This window comes from Podarcis liolepis (assembly GCF_965112155.1).
Source record: "Podarcis liolepis genome assembly, chromosome: Z".
Lineage (NCBI taxonomy): Eukaryota > Metazoa > Chordata > Lepidosauria > Squamata > Lacertidae > Podarcis > Podarcis liolepis.
Genome location: NC_139570.1, coordinates 23,701,008 through 23,716,293, shown reverse-complemented (window position 1 = coordinate 23,716,293; position 15,286 = coordinate 23,701,008). Strand labels below are relative to the sequence as shown.

General features: G+C 41.1%; 1 long non-coding RNA gene across 1 annotated transcript in view; it reads left to right on the top strand.

The window, feature by feature from the left end:
- LOC310698149 overlaps positions 1 to 15,286 on the top strand; it is a 196,295-nt gene that overhangs the window by 29,433 nt on the left and 151,576 nt on the right. The gene's annotated exons all lie outside the window — the stretch shown is intronic.

Sequence of the window (15,286 nt, the reverse complement as noted above, 5' to 3'; positions counted from 1 at the left end):
GATCGCCAAAGAAGAATAATTTCAATATATAAAAAATAGAATTCATTAAAAAATGAATAGACTAAATATAAAAATGTATTCAGTATAGAAACAAAGAGCAATAAGAATATGTAAGTTCCATTTTTATTTTGTTCTTGTTGTAGATTTTGGTAGCTATCATACTCAAGTATTGACCTGCTGTAACTAGGTTCTTCTGAAGCAACAAATCTCAATAAATCCAGGGTCAATATCCTCTTATTGTTAATGCTTGGAGGATTAGAATGGCTCTCCAGATGTGAAGATTTTGGAGAAAAATGCACATTCAGTATGTGATACCTTTATCAATACTATGTTATTGAATAAAAGAAAAAGGTCAAGCAACAAATAAAACACTTGGATTGATTTTGTATAGTGTGACACTGTGGTTAATGTTTTAGGAGCTACGGTCATGTATTCTGATTCTAGCAGGAGAGCTGTGTAGGAAATTCTCTCTCTCTGTGTGTATTTGTGTGCACGCGACATATATAGATTATAGGAGCTGGCACAAAGCCTAGAAAATCTCAAGCAATCTGCACTTAGTGAGGAAGATGGTTTATCTCAGGTACTATATAGAGAAGGGGGTTGATAATGTGTTCCTCCTGGGCCGTGTCCAGAAAGTGGTGGTGGGGGATGAGTGTTCAGATCCCTGGGCTCTCACTTGTGGGGTGCCTCAAGGTTCCAGCCTCTCCCCCATGCTTTTTAACATCTACATGAAGCTGCTGGGAGAGATCATCAGGGGGTTTGGGCTGGGTATCCATCAATATGCGGATGATACCCAGCTCTTGAGGAGATTTCACCCCTCCCATATCCAAGAATCTCCTGAGGAGTCTGCTGATTCTCCAGAGAGGAGGAGGCGTGTTCTGCTCTCTACTTATTCTGCTCCAGCACCACATCAAAGAGTCAGTCAGTCAGTCAGTGTCGGGGAGAGAGAGAGAGAGAGAGAGAGAGAGACTGAGTGTTAGAGATCGTGTGTAGAGATAAGGTTGCTGCTAAGAGCAGCTGCAGACACTCAGTGCAGTGCAGCATTCATTTATGCTTAGGCTTATTAAGCTCTGTATATAGTTTGTATAGTTGTAGATAGAATAAAGAAGATATTCTACAGAGCTGCTCTCCGAGTTGTTTATATAATCTGCTAGACTCTGCTAGACTCTGCTGTGCGACGACTGTCTTCTTGTGGGAGTGAATCCGGTGCTCACAACTCTAAGCTGTGAGTCCACAGCACTTTGACCTGTTCCTGTGCAGAAGGTGGTCTCCGGAAGTGCTACCCAGCTCGCCTAGCCCAGTCGGGGCTGAAGTGGATGAGTCCAGTTGGTGGCACTGGCTCAAGGGCGATGCTGACATCTGTACCTTTCTTTTAAATTGGAATCAGTGAAGGCAGTGAAGGTCCTGTGTGAGTGCCTGGAGTCGGTTGGAGGATGGATGGCGGCTAATGGATTGAGGTTGAATCCTGACAAGACAGAAGTACTGTTCTTGGGAGGCAGGGTGTGGGCTGGTGTGGATGACTCCCTGGTCCTGAATGGGGTAACTGTGCCCCTGAAGGACCAGGTGCGCAGCCTGGGAGTCATTTTAGACTCACAGCTGTCCATGGTGGCACAGGTCAATTCTGTGTCCAGGGCAGCTGTTTACCAGCTCCATCTGGTATGCAGGCTGAGACCCTACCTGCCCGTGGACTGTCTCGCTAGAGTGGTGCATGCTCTAGTTATCTCCCACTTGGACTACTGCAATGCGCTCTACGTAGGGCGACCTTTGAAGGTGACCTGGAAACTACAACTAATCCAGAATGTGGCAGCTAGAGCGGCCACCGAGACCATATAACACCTGTCCTGAAAGGCTCCCAGTATGTTTCCGAGCACAATTCAAAGTGTTGGTGCTGACCTTTAAGTCCTAAACAGCCTCAGCCCAGTATACCTGAAGGAGCGTCTCCACCTCCATCATTCTGCCCGGACACTGCGGTCCAGCACTGAGGGCCTTCTGGCAATTTCCTCACTGTGAGAAGCCAACTTACAGGGAACCAGACAGAGGGCCTTCTCAGTAGTGGTGCCCACCCTGTAGAACGCCCTCCCATCAGATGTCAAAGAGATAAACAACTACCTGACATTTAGAAGACATCTGAAGGCAGCCCTGTTTGGGGAAGTTTTTAATGTGTGGCATTTAATGTATTTTTAATCTTTGTTGGAAGCCGCCCAAAGTGGCTGGGGAAACCCAGCCAGATGGGCAGGGTACAAATAATAAATTATATTATTGTTGTTGTTGTTTTCATTCTGTTTTTTTATTTCATGTATTTATATCCTGCCTTTCTCTCTCTTAAAGGCGGCTTACAAGATTTAAAAAACATCATTATAAAATGCAAAGTGATAAAACTAAGCTAGTTAAACCCAATAGTTAAAATACATTGAGACAGAGCCTTGAAGCTCCGGTGTTAAACTATAGTTTGCCTTGACAGCAGCTTCATGATCAGCATTGTCTCTGCCATAGTTTCCCAAGGCCTATCTGAAGAGGAAGGTCTAAGCCTGCCAACAGTAAGATAACAAAGAAGGAGACAATCTAACCTCTCCTGGGATTTAATTGGACAACATGGGAGCAGCCACAGAAAAGGCTCTCTCTCCACCAACCAGGTTTCTGGTGCTGATGAAAGAAGGTGCTCACTTGGAGACCTTAGCACCCACACAGGAGACATGATCTTTCAGGTGTCCTGGGCCCAGTGTTCATTCTAAAGACTTCCCTGACACTCATTGGGTAAGGTTCCTACCAATTTATTCATTTCATTTTCCCAACCTTCCTACCAAGAGCTGAGGGTGGCATATGTATATGCTTTTATCCGCACAACAACCCTGTGATCTAAGTCAAACTGCAATGTTTGTTTCCACATATGAATTGCTTCCCATCTAATATCCTGAAGTGATTTCACAATTTTTAAAACCAGAAATAAAAATAATTACACCAATTATTATATAAAAGCAGCTGTGACAATGCTTAAAAAACAATTAAACACACCTCCACCTATAAAGGCATGTATGTAAAAAAAAACAATTTTATCTCCAATAGACTGGGATAAAAATCCTTGCTTAAAAGACCTGTTGAAAAAGGAAGGTCTTCAGTAGGCACCAGTAACACAACAGAATGGCAGCTGTCTGATATGTACCAGGAGAGAGTTTCAAAGTGTAGGTGCTATCACACTTAAAGCCCAGTTCCTATATCTTATGGATCAGACCTTCTGATGAAATGGTATCTGCAGAAGCCCTCTCCCAGAGAGCAAATGGATTGGTTGGGTCGATACATACTAGCCCAGATAAGTAACTAGTTAGTAGCCCAAGTAAGCTTTGTAGCTGAGCAGGATTTTAAATCCAAATCTCACCCATTTAAGAGTGGGTCCACTCTCAGTGTGATTTAGTAAGTCCAACACACTCACTACAGTCAGTCTCAGTGAGCCAGTTAACAGGCTTTGAATGAAGTCCTGATGGAAGCAATGGTGCAGATATCCCAGAAATGATATTTATCAGCACAGAGGTAAGCAGAGATTTGAGGTCACAATTACCTAGAGCATCACAGGCCAAACATTATCTACCTAACCTATGTGACTGAATATTTCTGAAAGGAGTCAATGCCTAGTAGAAGCAAACTTTTTAATGCTTGGATTTTATTTTGGTTTCTCCTTTTCCTCCTTTTTATATATTAAAATGGTGTGTGTGTGTCTGTGTATGTGTGTGTGTGTGTGTGCGAGAGAGAGAGAGACAGACAGACAGACAGACAGACAGACAGATAATTTCCATATTATATGGAAATAATGGGCATAAAATTAGAGATGCAGATTTCAGTCATTCAAAGGACTAGGCTGTTCCATAATTATCTCTGTTCTATGGCCCTGTTTGCTGGAGTACATTTGCTTCCTAACAACTGTGTATTCATTTAAAATGACAAAATGTTTTAGAGGTTATGTGTTAATGTGGCAGATCCCAGTCTACAATGTTATCTTGACATTATTAACAGCAGGCATACCTGGAAGAATACAGTAAACACAAGAGAAATCATGAGTGCAGTTCATGAAATCATAAATGGGTTACATTCTTATAAGGAATGCTGTTGATCCTCAGCGAAATTCTCTGATGAATGGCCTATCAGGTTAGACTCAATACTGGAGGAACTAAAACATAAGCTTACCTTGAGTTAGAGTGAGCGAGAAACCATGATTAAAGTAAAAAAAAGGAGGGGGGAATTGACTCAGTAGTTCAAGGAGAAACAGTTTCATGAAATGTCCCCTCTCAATTTATGCTGAACACAATGGGATTGTGCATGACACTGTGACTTTATAATTCTGCTCTGTTTAAAACACTTCAGTTACAGACTGTTTCAACCCCTCCTTTAATGTATGATGTCAATGGAATGTTTAACTGCAGAAGGGTTCTAAGGAAGGGGGAAAGAAAAGGAAACTGAAAAAGGCAGAGAAAGAGATGGAAAGAGAGAAAATAAATTTATTTTACTATTTTCCAGAAAAAAGTGATAAATTGAAAGAATTGAGGCAAATGTAGCAGCTTCAGGAAGCTCATTTACATCCTGATCCAGAATTAAACCTCAATCTAAGCTTAAATGCAAAGGCTTTGTGACAGGAATAGAGAGGATGACTCAGTGACTGGTAGTATATTCTGACTCCTTGTAATATTTGGATAATTGTTGTGTGAATAGTTTATTATATATGCACTTGAGCCAGATGCTTTTGGGCACTGGATGCTAATAATTAAAGATGAGCCAAGGTTGGAAATTACATTGATCTAAAAATATTTGATGCTGCAACCTTATGCACACGCGTCTGAGAAATGTAATTGGATATAATTATGAATAAACATGTATCAGATTGCACAAGTGAAACATTAACTTTATGATAACAAAAGAGTATTCTAATAATCAATAGAATTGATACTTGTGCTAATTACAAAAACAAATTAGCTAACTGGTATTGAAAAACAATGGAATTAACTTTTTTAAAAATAAGTGGTAATGAATTGTAACTTTCAAAAATATTAGACAAGGCAATTATAATTGTGTGTGGCTCATTGAAAAGTTCTCTTTCGTTTTTTAAACTGAAAGATTAGGGTCAGCATTAGTATATTTAAAATGAATTTGGAACAGATTCATTGTTCCATGTCTTGCCTCAGTAATGGACTTGATGAGAGCTGACAAAATGAAGCTCAATCCAGGTAAGACTGAGGTGGTTCCCTAGATTGGATGGATGGGAAGTGGCCTGCTCTTAGTGGGGTTACACTCTCTTTGAAGGAGCAGGTATGTAGATCGGGGGTTATACATGGGGCTGCCTCTTAATACAGTTCAGAAACTTCAGCTAGTGCAGAATTCAATAGCCAGGTTGCTCACTGGGACAAGACGGTTTGAGGATCATATTACACTGATCCTGGCCCGACTGCAATGGCTGCCAACCATTTCAGGGCCTGATTCAAAGTGCTGATATTTACCTATAACATTTTTAACGGTTCAGGACTGCAATACCTCAAGGACCAGTTCTTGCCATATGAACTGACCCAGACCCTGCAGTCATCATGTTAGGTCTTTTCTTTCCACCTGGCCTGGGAGAGCAGGGCCCTGGTTGGCAACAGTTACAGAAGCTGAACCTATTGAAATGGCCAGAGACCATTTTGGCTATCTCTTATTACAGACCTAGGTCATGGAGTTTCCGCAACCGCCTGCCACGAACCACAGCTGGCTGGATTAGCAACAACAACTGCAGATATGTTCTATGTTTTTATTCTCCTGCTAATTATGTTGTTTTAAATGTATATTTTATATTCACCTTCCTTTATTAATTTTTAATGTCTGATCGATGTGTTACTTTTATATATATATATGCTGTAAGCCACTCAACCAGAGTGGCTGGGGAAACCCAGCCAGATGGGCGGGGTACTAATAATAATAATAATAATAATAATAATAATATTTTTTTGAAATTTTAAAGATAATATTTTAGTTTTCTCTTAATCATGTTGCTTTGAATGTATACTTGGCTTTATTCAGTAATATGAGTTGTTTTCTTTGACGATTTAAGAGGTTGTATAACACTTCAAGATTTATTTCTTACAAATATAAAGTGGTATAGAAATGTTAATAACAATAATAATAATAATAATAATAATATCCTTGAGAATTTTTGCCTGACTCAAATGTATCATTAAACTGTGAAAGTGCTTCTTGCTTGCTTGGAAGGGGAAAGGAGAGTTACGCATGTGTGGAAGCTTTTAGCTATTGCATGGTTGGAAAGTACAGTGGTACCTCGGGTTACATACGCTTCAGGTTACATATGCTTCAGGTTACAGACTCCGCTAACCCAGAAATAGTGCTTCAGGTTAAGAACTTTGCTTCAGGATGAGAACAGAAATCGTGTTCTGGCAGCGCGGCACCAGCAGGAGGCCCCATTAGCTAAAGTGGTAATTCAGGTTAAGAACAGTTTCAGGTTAAGTACGGACCTCCGGAACGAATTAAGTACTTAACCTGAAGTACCACTGTAGTTTTCTGTACAAAGGTACACATTCACATCTATTACTCTGCTCATTTTCACATTTATCCCCTTGATAAAGATATGTGGCCCCTGGAGGAAAATTGGCCCTCAATCTGAAAAGGGTTCCTTGCCACTGCCCTAAAGATTTTACCAAATTGATTTATTTATCTACAGGGGACGAGCATTTTACTTGGGGGTTCTGTTCCCTGTGTAAACCTCTTTGAGAGAAATGAAACGAAGCATCATCATCTGAGGCCCTTTTTCATATGTCCCCTCCATGAGTGGATGGAAACCTGAGAATGGACCTTTTCTGTGGTGGCTCCCCACTTGTAGAATGTTCTCTTCAGGGAGGCTCACCATTCCTCTTGTCCCAGGACTTTGGCTAATTAAACAATTTATGGCCTTTTAAATGTGTTTATGGGAAGATATTTACTTGCTTTTTTTGAGATCTCATTTCATATTTTATGTGGTGGACCACCCTGTCACCTTCAAACGAAGGGCGGTATAAAATCTAATAAATAAAAATGTATAAGAGCTGCACAAATTACAGTGTACAATAATCATACCTAATAATTTTGCCTGCATAATCTGCTCAGCCAGCAAGGATTTTCAATATTTTCCTTGTCCGGTCTCAGTAATTTACAATGGGACCTTAATATTTTGAGATCTCTGAGTTAGTAGCTGCAGAAGAGCTGCATTTTATTTCCTCTATTTCTCTCCTTCCCTACATCTTTTGCCAATGGGCAGAGACATATTGAATTGCTATCTTCCTTCTGTGTGATTCATTCGCCCCATAAAACAATCAGTTCTCTCCATGGCACTTGCTGTTAATCAAGCTTTCTCCCTCCATTAGAGCAGTTGTTCTTTCCATCACTTTGGTATACATAATCACAAACTTTCCCCATTACCCCAGTGAGTAGGTGTTGCTTACATGCCTGTCAAGGGGATGTTAGTGCACTAGGGTTTTAGCAAGAAATGCTAATGTCAGAATTGTGGCGGCCTTTGTTCATACATCATGTGGTCCTCAGAGAAGCTAATGAACAAAATAATTCAAAGACCCAAATGCACTATTAAAGTGCATCACAATCCTAAAAGGAAGAAAAGAAAAGAACGAAACAGTGAGTCCTTGGGACAAATAAACCTAACATTTCCCAATAACTTTAAACTACAACATGAAGGGAGGACAGAAGCTGCCCTTTTTTCTTTCTTGCAAACTGTTCACAACAAGACCACAATCCCATCCACAGATGCATCTATCAATCAATGCTAATAATCAGTGTATTGCAAAGAAACATTTGTGAATTGCTGCCTGTCTGGGCCGTTTTAGATTATGTGGTGATGACAGGCCATGGGAGGCTTCTGCTTACTGGGAATAATAATCATTGTAGAGTTGGAAGACATCCAAAGTATCCTCTAGTCCAAGCACGTCCAACAGGTAGATGGTGATCTACTGGTAGATCACTGGACGCCTGTGGTAGATCACTGTAGATCACTGGCTCCCCCCAAAGAAGCTCAACAACTTTGGCTCCCCTAAAAAAAGATCAACATTTTCCCCTGCACCACCAAAGAGTGGGGCTTTCCTTCTCAACAACTTTGACCTGAACCCCAAAAAGGCAGTAGATCACTGCCAGTTTTTAACTCTGTGAGAAGTTTCTTGGGAATTGGCCACCCCTTCTCTAGTCCAACCCCCTGCAATTCAGGAATCACAGCTAACCATCCCTGTAGTGTCAGTTACTGATCATGGCCTTGGGATTTCACTGCATCCCCCTCAATCCTTATTTATAGTGAATGACTATATTATGCACAGCATCAGAGGTAGTAGGTAGCATTGAAAGTAGTGCAAAGATTTATCCTTGTGCAGCAGAATGTTCTCTTCTGCCTTTCACTGTAAAGCATATGGGGGTTCCCCAAGTCCTCCAGAGCAGTTTTGGGGATAGGGTGGGGTACACATGGAAAGGGGGCACCCCTTTTGTTCTATCACCAGTGATTGTGGTAGCACACCCAAGTTCATTGAATACCAGTTCATTGAACTGCGTGCCAGTTTCTGGAGATCACAAGTGATGAGTACTATTGCACTCATGTTCTGATAGTGGGTTTCCCAGGATGAGCATCTGGTTGGTCACTACAAAAACAAATTGCTGGACTAGATAGGCACTTTGTTTGATCCAACTGATGGGTCTTATTTCAGCTATAATCTATGGTGGACACTCCTGACAGTACCACAACGTAAAAGTCCAGTTTTCTGAGTTTGAAGGAGGGCCTCATCTCTTGTGGCACCCATTTTGTGATATGATCAGCAAGCACTGACAATGGGCTGCTTTTGCAGACCACTAAAATCCTTCCCATCTTCCCCACTGTTTCCAGGCTGTTGATGCTGAGTTCTTTTTGGTGGTGTGGTGGTTCTGGCTGTTGTGTGTCTACTTGGATTTTTAAATGGTTGCTAGTTGTTGTTTTCATGGGTGGCACTGTGGGTTAAACTACAGAGCCTAGGACTTGCCGATCAGAAGGTCGGCGGTTTGAATCCCCGTGACGGGGTGAGCTCCCATTGCTCGGTCCCTGCTCCTGTCAACCTAGCAGTTCGAAAGCAGGTCAAAGTGCAAGTAGATAAATAGGTACCGCTCTGGCGGGAAGGTAAACGGCATTTCCATCACTGCTCTGGTTCGCCAGAAGTGGCTTAGTCATGCTGGCCACATGACCTGGAAGCTGTACGCTGGCTCCCTTGGCCAGTAAAGCAAGATGAGCTCCACAACCCCAGAGTCAGACACGACTGGACCTAATGGTCAGGGGTTCCTTTACCTTTACCTTTAGTTGCTGTTTTTAATGGCTTTATGTGTTTTGAGAATCTCTTGGAGATTTATAAAGGAAAAAGTGGCATAGAAGTTTGTTTGTTTGTTTTTTAATTTTATTGATTGATTAAAATATCTCTTGTTATTGCTTGCCTCTGTAACATAATAAAAAGTCACTAACAGTATCTATCCAGCATTGCCTCCCTGACTCTGGGGGAGCCAGCCCTGCAGGCTGGTACAGGTATTTGCCCTTCACTCTTCTGTTAAGGGTACCGGGGTACATGGGGGGGGGGTAGGGGAAGTGAGAATTGGCACCACATCTGATATTTGTTAGCTTTAATTGCAGCTTTTCTTAACACCAGAGCCATTTTAAGCATCTTAAGCATACGTCTTAAGTGTAGTACATGGAACAGTGCATTAAAAATATTAACTGGAAAGAAGTTAGCATACTAGGAATGGGATATATGCCACTGATGGTTCACCGTTTCCTTATCTTTTTGATATTTCTTAATGTTAAAGGAAAATATATGTCCATAAACACACTGTGAATGCCATGTGTCCATAATGATCTCCATAATGCTGTAGGGGGAGAGTGAGAAATGGCAGCTTTTGATGGATAGCTTGTAATGGAAATGGAGAAAGAAACTGGTAATGTGATTTCACTTGGATTGCAGTAGGGGGTATTAAAATGCAGAACTCTCACATAAAATGGTCAATACCTGGATCAATGGAATGATCTAAATGGTAGGCTTCCTAGCCTTTTTCTTGCTGTTCATTATGCTATAACTATTCTTCACAGCAGTTAACTGTTTTCTGGAGGACCTTGTATCCTTATTCTTAGCATAAAAAAACAAGCCAAAAACCACAGGAAGTTTAGAGCATCTTAGATTCTGGCAAATTTGCTCCCCCCACCCATGCCTATGTGTGTCCTTCCATACACATACATGTCCATAAATGCACATTAATATGCACAGTGTCCTCCTATCTTAGACACCTAGGATTGTATCTCTGCAAAAATATAGATGTACAAATCTGTTGATATTGATTTTCTGAGTTTGTCATTTTTAAATCATAAATTCGGACCTCAACATTTCCACAGCAATTTGCCATTTTAAAAAAATCCTCATGAGAATTTGCCAGTATTTTAGTGCTCATTTCTCTTAACAAACACATTTTCAAATGCTTTTTAAAAAATTAATATACACATTTGTGCAAGCAATTTACCTAGATATAGTGCATTTTTCATATTATTTTCACTAATATACTGTATGTGGTTTCATGCACATTTCCCCTTAATATATTCATTTTTTGTACATATTGTTTGAGGTACAGTGTGAATTTCAATGGATAGCCTTGCTTTGGTTCATGTACACATTTGAGAAGTGCAAATTAGATATTCTCATTAAAATACAGACAAAATCTAATTTACCACCAATCCCTAATACTACTTTATCCCTTAAAATATGAGCAATGGGGAGTGGGTCGAACTAGTTTAAGATTGTTCTTGTTTTTAAATCTTGTATGCTAATTAGGATGCCGATTTCAGGAGGGGAAATACAACTTAAAACCGAAAATGAAAGACAAATGAAGTAGGAAGACAGAACAGGTTGTGACTTGAACTTCTGCTTTCCTTCCCAAGATGGGCATTATTACTTATAATAACTGTAAGCTTTTATCAGCAGTTTTTGTCTCTAGCTTGAATCCAAAGGTTTCTTATGTGAGGAGGAGAAAGAAACTGGTGCTAGCACAAGGCAGCCCCACAAAAATTTCCCATCATGCTCCTGTCCCATCCCATGCCCTATCTCAGGTTTAGTAAATATGGTGGCCTCCAGATGTTGTGGGCACCAACTCCCATCAGTTCCATCCAGCATGGGTCAATGAGCAGGGATGAGGACCGTTGTAGTCTAAAATATCTGAATGCCACCACATTGCCAATCCCTGCCCTATTCCAGACTATTCCAGAAGGTCTGTCAGTGCTCATGTGTTTGGGAGAACATCAGGTGGTGGTGGTGGTGAGCAAAGTTCCACCTGCTTTTCTCTAGATCCAGTCCTCTCTGTGTTTATTTTGTTATTTTTGATCATCCTTTTATATGTCCAGACAATGTATATCTCTCATTTAGTCTATACCCACCCCCCGAAAAATTAATTATGCCCCTTAAGAAGCCCTTCCCCATGTAGGTGAAATTTAGTCTTGTTAAAATTAACAGAACTAAGTTTGTTAACTTGCTGTGCAATTTTTAATGGAGTCATAGAGCTGGAATGAGATTTGTAGGCCATCTTCTCAATCTATTTCTTGGATGCAAGAAATCCAGACAAGAGACTCTCCAAAAGATTGATCTCCACTCCCTGCTAAAAAAACAACAACCCTCAGTGAGAAGAAACTAGGACTCCTTAAAATAACTAGCTGGTTATACTGTTGAACTGCTCTAACCATTAAGAAGCTTCTCCTGATATTCAACCGCAATCTAGCTTCTGGTTACATTGTCAGCATCCGGGGGTCAAAAGGCCAGCTGGCTAGGCCTCAGCTGGATCGTCTCCCTCTCAGCCTTCATGCTGCGGAGATTCATCAACCTCTGGCTCTGACGTAAATCAGCGAATCAAGCTTGCTGACTTGAGCACACTATACATAGCACAGTAAACTGTACAACAGAAGAGGCTGAGGCTGTGGATACATACTAAAACTATGGATTTATTTTACATAAATCAGGACAAAGAAACATGTCTTCTCTCTTGCCATCTTCTCAGAGAAAGACTCAAAACAAAAGCAATACACAGAGCGGAAGTTCCACTCACGGGACCCAGCAATCTGTGCTGGAATGTAAACAGACGTGTGACATTCAACAATCCCATATCTGCAACAAAAGGTGGAATGGAATCTCCAACAAACATAAACTCTTCAGATCTACTCCTGACATGCAGCAAAGCAGATAACAAGTCTTTGCCTTCTCCTGTGTGATGCACTCCAGGTAGTTGTAGTTGAAGAGTGCTGTCATGCCCTTCCCTACCCTTCTCTTGCCCAGGCTAGTTTCTTCAAATGTTTCTTGTAGGACCTATTTCCCATATCCCTGACTGTCACCATTGCCCTCCTTTGATTCTGTTCCCATTTGTCTGGCAAGTGCATGACTATCTTTTCTCTAAATCAGAGCCATAATATGTAGAGTCATGCCATCCTCGCTAGTATCATCATCTGCTGATGGCAAACATGGAGCCTCCAACAGCTGAGCCCTTTTAACATTTTATTATGTTGGAAGGAAGCTTCCTTGTACTTTGCACATGAGGACTTCCTTCTGTAAGAGCCCACTTCTGGCCCACACTTTAAAAGGTTTTGGATTTAAGAACAAGCTAGGAAGGGAAATCAGTGTCTTGCGGATTGCAGGGCAGGAGTGGGGGACCTGGAGGCCACATGTAACCCTTCAAGCTGCTCTATCTGGCCCTTGGGACTTTTTACCAGGCTACACCCCTCAAGTCCAGGCCATGCTTCACACTGTCCTTGGGTGTTTTTGCCTGACTGGAATGTGTCCTTAAATTAGAATTCTTGATAATGGATGAAGATGGAGAGATGTGTGTGTAATATGGGAGATACGTAAAAAAAACCCCACCACAACAACAACCTATGGCTTTTGCATTAGCCTAGTGCATATGCATGTTGCTCCATGCACCTTTGCCTCTGGCTGCACCCACATGTGGCCCATAGAAGGTTGCCGTTGAAGTAATGTGTCCCTCAGGCTGGAAAATGTTTTCCTGGGGTCTTAAGAAAATATTTTTCTTGGTGTAGGGGATGCAACAGATTTTCTTACACCACTTCTGTGCATCTGAATCTTTACTGGGTAAGGTAGATATTTGGTTTCTGAAAAATGGAATATGACTTTTACAAAAATAAAAACAAGAGAGAGAGAGAATAAAACCACCATCTTTTATGCACAAAGAACTATATAGGAGATATAAATGCAAGTGTATCAGCACAATATCTGCTCTGTGCAATGTTTATACATGTCTATCCAGATATAACTCCCTTTGAGATCAATTGGGCTCAGTACCAAATAAGTGGGTATAAATTTAAACTCATTTACCTGGGTGTAAGTTCCACTGAATTCAGTTGGCTCTCTAAGCAGACATACATGACTGCACTGTAGGAATTCGAAATGAATATATAAATTCAATTGCTCTGCAGAAGTTTGTTCTTGAAATGATGACTGGAATACTTCTGACCACCCACTTTCTTAGGGACTGAAATATTCTTAGACAGATAAAAATGGTTTCAACACCCAATGCAGCTTTGGTGGAGGCTACTTCATAACCTGAACCACTAACAACTGAATAATTCCTAGTTTGTTTTCTCTGGGGTGTAGTAGCTCAGTTTATGAACGCACTTGTACTTCACAAATCACTCTCAAGAGCAAAAGGGAGAAAAATGGAAAATCCATTTCCCTGTGTCCCCTTGGGTCTTTATTTAATTTTTAATGAAATCTGGAGGATGCTTCATCAATGGCAACAATAAAGTCGTTTGAACACTCATCTCGGCAACAGGAGGAGTAATTGTTTCAGCGAGAGCGCAGAAATAGGCCTCAAAGGAAAGGCGCTTTTAAAAGGTGGAAATGCTCTGATGGTTACTTAGATTATGTGCGGAAGAAAGTACATCAGAACAAGGTAGGGTAAAGGCAGTGTGATGCTCTAATACTATAAATGCTAATATTGAAGGAAAGATGGGTTGGGAGTCTGTGCTAAGATAGCTACTTGTATGAGCTGTCATTTCCCTAATCTTTAGCCTGGGCTCTGAGTTTGCATACCCAGGCCCCAGCGTAAGGTTCAGGCCCAAGGCACAGTTTGAGCCCTTTGGGTCAGAGGATTTTGATCCAGGTGTCCCTAAATTGAGATCTACCCCAACCACCATGCCAGGGACCTATCCCTTTGTGTCATCTGGGCAAAGCATCTTCCACCCCACCTAGAGGGGATTGTCTGGGGGAAAGCAGGAGTGCTAGACTACAGTTCAAATGCCTTTAAGGCCTTCAATTCCAGTGAATAGGCCTTCAAGGACAGAGTGAAGCCTAGAATGGGTGATGAGGCCCTGGAAGCATAACAGACTGCACTCAGGTTAGACTTCATTGCGGCAAGTTATTTACTTGGAAGTTATATTGCCCTGTTGTGCTCTGTGAGCTTCTTATCAAGACCATTTACAAGACAGCTTCAAAAATATCTATCTGCTTTTCTGGATTTGTGAGTAGCACAAGTGCCCTTTCACTCCCAAATTCAGTGCTACCTACACAATTTTTTAATATTCAGTTGGCTATTACTAAATGAGTTATGCTTATATTTCATGTGATCTCCACAAAGCTCCTATGGCTAGGCCTTCTTTGTATTGTTACCATCACTTCTGTGACGTCTGCTGGTCTATGTTAAAACAAAAGCAAACATTTCCTCTCTTTCTTTTCCAGACAAAGCAATGGCATAGGTCTTTGATGCAGGTTGGGAACACAGTGTGTGATTGCCATTTCCCAGACACCCCCCCATGAGCTGCTGTTTTGCACCTTTGCAATTCAGGGAAGGAAAATGGTGCTGGAAGAAAGGGTTAATATTTTCCTTCTACTTTAACACATTCCGATTAAGAAAAGGACCCCTCTTAATATGCTGTCTGCATAATTAATTGTTCAGAGCACAAACTGATATCCTTGCACATCCCCCCATATGCATTTGTCCTTTGTTTGCTTCTTAACTGATGAGGCAAACAGAGAACTTCAGTGATTTTTGTTAACTGAATAGGATCACAGATCACAGACAGAAAAGCAGTCAAGGCTTCCACCGCCGTCAAAATGAGATCTACTTCAGAAAACAAAAGGGTAGGCTCACAACACATGAACACAATGCATTTTTTCAACTGACTTTTGATTTTAAAACAAAACGAAACCCTTAAAAGAAAACATTCATTTGGGGTAGAGGAAATGCATGTGTTTTCATAAATACATGGCCCCTACCCTTCCGAGCTATA